Raw genomic sequence first — 4,871 nt, forward strand, 5'->3', positions numbered from 1 at the left:
AGACCAACCTTACAAGACATCCTAAAGGGAGTCCTTTGATCAGAGAACTAAAAATAGCAAATAACAACAGACCATTAATACACAAGATAACATAACACAGAAACCAAATAAGTGAGGTTTATTCCTTTAAATTGTTGCATAAGAGTCCACTGAATAAATATATCCTAATTTGTGTATTCATTGCCTTATCTACAAACATTTGAGTTGTTTGCATCACACAGGTTTTTGTGCTGCACCAAACGTGATCCCATAAGCTTTTTTATTTATTATTATTAATTTTCTTACCTATAAATTCCTTTTCTTTTTTACTTTTTTTTAATTGTGTTTTGAGTGCAAATTTACAAAGCAGATTTGTTTTACATTCAACAGTTCATGCACATTTGATTTTGTAGCCCTGATTACCATCCCCAACCATAAAAAACTCTCCTCCCCTCCCCCTCCCTGTGATTTTTCCCTCCCTGTGCCCTTCTTTGGAGCTCTGGTGGCGTAACAAATAAGGCACTTGACTACTAACTGGTAGATCACCAGATCAAACCTACCAGCAGCTCCACAGAAGGGAGACAGAGTGATCTACTTCCATAAAGACTTACAGCCTCAGAAACCCAATGAGGGTCACTATGAGTCAGAAGGAACTCAATGGCAGTGAGTTTGGTTTTGTTTTTTGTTTTGTGATGTCCTTTTTATCTATGCATTCCTGTTTGTCTAGCTTTCCCTGTATGTGAACGCTGCCCCTCCGATGTCTCAGTGCCATAAGCATTTTTGTACATGTCTTATGGTGCCCATACACAAGAGATTCACTGGGGAATTATCTAGGAGCAGAATTGCTGGGTCAGAGGTTATTCAATTGTTCAGTTGCATAGCATAATGTCTAGCTGTTTTCCCACATTCTCTTTAAGTCCCTACCAGTATAATTCTTCCCCATTACTCAGCCCCCTGACCTGCAAGAGGATTGATTACAAATCTCTGCCTGTGCATGAAACCTGCAACACCTGACTATGATGTCATAGCCCTCCCTGCCATGGGGTTTGCATTGGCCAATGGAACATGAGCAGAAGTGCCAAATCCCCTGCCTAAGCCAAAGCTTAAAGAGTCATCACAAGGTTCTGTTTTTGCTCCTTTCCCTTTGCTATGAGAATGTCGGGTCCAAGATGGGGGCTCTTCCACCAACCTGGACCCTAGATGAAGACATGTAGAACAGAGGCACAACCAGAATAAATGACAAAATATAGAAATGAGAACTAAACCTTTGCTGTTATAAGCCATTGAGATTTAGGGTTATTTTTTACCACCTCACACACAATATAATAAAAGTTACTTGATACAAAACATTTAATTAATATTTATTGATCACATGCCAGGCACTGTGCTAGGCTCTAGAAAAGCAACGATGGTCAAGACAGCGTTCATGGCCTCATGGAATTCACACTCTACATAACGTAGCTGTCCCCAAAAGCTGTAGAGACTTTCTAGTATAATTCTTTGAGACAATCTAATCATTTAGGACTCTTTCTTAGAAGCAACATACTTAATAAAATTATAGCAATTTAATGAGTCTCATAAACAAAAAGCCCAGGAATTAAGCTTGGAGCAGGGCTAGATCCAGGAAATGAAACAATATATTCATTCTCCCCATCTTTTGGGTCTAATTTTATCTGTTTATTTCCACTCTCAGACAGACTCTCCTTTCATGGTTACAAAATGGCCACCAGCTGATCCAAGCTTCTATGCTCATTAGCTCCAAGACCACTAATACAAACAAAAGTCCTGGGCCAGATTTGGTCATGAGCCAAATCAATGTCCACGGAGATGGGATACACTGATTGGCTCAGGGTTGGAAAAATGCCATCCCTGGAACTGGTAATGAGGTCACCCTATCCAAACCACATGGACTAAGAATAGGGTAGGGGGTATACTTAGAAAAAAAGTCAAAGTACTGTTGCCAGAAGGTAGACAATCAAATCACATATGTCCGGGCAGCAACCTCATTCCCTTTACCAGTGTACACTGGATGGGCTCACACCAGCTTTCTAGACATGGTGGGACACATGTCTTCTAAACTCCACATTCAGTGATGCCAGGTAATAGTTGGAAATTGGCCATAATGGGAGTATTTACACACTAGAAATAGGCAAGCACTACAAACCAGTGCTCTCATTTTCCCAGAGAACCAGCTGTTACACGTTTATCAGTACAACACTGCCCCAACTCCAGTTTCCTCTTGGTTATAATTCAACCTCTGTCCCCATGCCACAGTGTCACTGGGACAAGTCCCTTGTCCTTTCTGGGATGTAAATTTTCCAAGCTGTGAAGTGGGTCATTGGACTCATACCTTCTGAATGTTATCTTCTATCTCTGACAGTCTGTGGGTCTGTCCTTGAAAAGTGTATGTGTGTGTCCCGTGGGGGGTGGGTGGGTTTAATCATTGTGTATGTGTGAATGTGTATGGGGTGTGTGGGTTTAAGTACATGTGAGTACATGTGTATATGTGTGTGGTGTGTGGGTATGGAAATAAGTATGTATGTGTGTGTATGGATGTGTGTGTATGTGGTGCATATGTGTGTTTGGTGTATGTGTGGATATATGTGGTGTGCGTCTGTATGGTATATGTGGGGGGCGGGGTAAGTAGCAGTTTGCTTTCTCCAAATCAGAAATCACAAATGCAAGAATTGGCTATAAACTCCAGCACAATTTGGTGTGCTGTACCTCTTCACTTGGGCTATTAAATCATTTTCCCTCCAAAGGTACACATGTTGTGGCATAAGGAGCAAACTGTTGACAGATGGTGGAGAAACTTCACAGGCCCATAATTGAGACTTATTTTCATACATTCGTGCCAGTTTGAAATCTAATTGCCAATAAAACAATACTGAATACTGCCACATCTAATACCTTCACCACTCTCCAAAGTTACACTTGAATCCACTAGTAAATTCTAATCTCCCAGAGAAAAATATTTCCCCCTCTCCACCGGAAAAGCAGCACTATAAATCCAAGTACAGTGGTTCATTTTCAAATGCAAACCTCCTTACCCTGGTCCCCAAAGAGCCCTCACTTGGCTAATGTTAGTGCCTGCCGGAGAGCAGTAGATATTCTTTGTTTACTTGACAGAGGCACAGATGTGGTTGGCGAGGTGGTGATGGGCTCTTTTGCAGAGAAATGCTTTGATTGGCTAAGTTATCCCTGCTTTGGGGTGACCTGGCATTCCACTTTGGGGCAGTGTTTCACCCCTAATGGAAGTAAAATGGCCAGAGACACCCCCACACCCCCTGCTGGGCAAAGGCCTCCCCTCCCTGCCTTTCTTTTCTCACTCTCCAGATAAAAATGTTTGAGGACAGATCGATCCAGATCAATGTGGAGCTGTAAATAAAAAACGAGCTTTCAGTGGGACCAAAGAGCATGTGAGCCAGGTTCATTTGTGTCTACTCAAAAACCAGCCTGTCACCTCAAACCACGAGCCTGCTAATCACAGTGATAGGCATCCTACACATGTCAGAGCTCTTCCCAGTTTGCAAAGAAATAGTTATTGGGGTCTGACTGTAGGCCAGATTGGTGCCAGGCCCAGAGACAATGGGGTGAATATAGCCTATATGGTCCCAGCCTACACTATCTTCTCATTATTGCTAGGAAGTGGGTTATGATTTCTCCCATTTTACAGACAGTAAACTGAGGCTCAGAGAGGTGAAGTAATTCTTCCTTCAATGCACAGTGATAAGTAGAAGTGAGGTTTGAACCTGGGTTGTCTGTCTTAACTCCAGATCCAGTTCTTTGGGTATAAGGATTAAGTGAAATAATTAACTATGAAAGTTCAATAAAGTTTGCTTCCCTTGCTTCCACTCTCCACCTCCACCTCTGATCCCAGTTCTTCTACTTGAGACTAAATTTTCCCCACTTTCCATATAAACCAAACCTACTGCCATCAAGTCAATTCCAAGTCACAGCGACCCTACAGGACAGAGTAAAACTGCTCCATGGATTTCCAAGACTGTGATCTTTACAGAAGTAGACTGCCTCATCTTTCTCCTGTGGAGTGGCTGCTGGGTTCGAATCACTGACCTTTTGGTTAGTGGCCAAATGTCTTAACCACTGTACCACCAGAGCTCCTCCTTCCTCATACCAAAAAAAACCCAAATGCACTGCCATTGAGTCAGATCCGACTCATAGCAACCCCTCCTTGGGTTTCCAAGGCAATGTCAATACAGAAGTAGATTGCCCAACCTTCCTTCTGAGGAATGGCTGGTGGGTTTGAACCACCAGCCTTCTGGTTAGCAGTCAAATGCCTTAGGCACTATGCCATCAGAGCTCCTTCCTTCCTCATAAGAGGCCTTTAAATATTTAAAGATTATTATCACAACTTCCTGCAAAATACATTCAGTTTCTGCAGACATTCCTTAGATGGTGGCCTGAGATGTAGACTGGTGCTTCTCTAGCTGTAATGAGTGCAGGAATCATCTGGAGAACTTGCTGAAATGCAGATTTTGAATCAAGTCTGAATGCAGTCCAACATCCTGTACTTCTAACCAGCTCTGATATGAAACAGATGTTCCTGATCCGTGGACCGCATTCTGAGTAGCAAAGACACTGACCTGCACTATCCAATACTGGTAGCCACTGGCTAGATGTGACTACTGAGCCCTTGAAATGTTGCTAGTGTGACTGAGAAACTAAATTTTTTGTTGTATTTGAAATTAATTTAAAATACAAAAGCAGTATAAAGTATTTGTATAATAAACACAACTTACTGTTTTGGTAGATGGCACAATGATGAAGCACTTGACTACTGACTGAAAGAGTGGCAGTTTGAACCCACCCAGTGGTTCCTCGAGAAAGACCTGGTGGTATGCTTCCACAAAGATTTTACAGCCTAGAAAACC

The sequence above is a fragment of the Orycteropus afer genome, unplaced genomic scaffold (assembly GCF_000298275.1).
Source record: "Orycteropus afer afer isolate SDZICR_OR568_19922 unplaced genomic scaffold, OryAfe1.0 scaffold00052, whole genome shotgun sequence".
In the NCBI taxonomy this organism is placed as follows: domain Eukaryota; kingdom Metazoa; phylum Chordata; class Mammalia; order Tubulidentata; family Orycteropodidae; genus Orycteropus; species Orycteropus afer.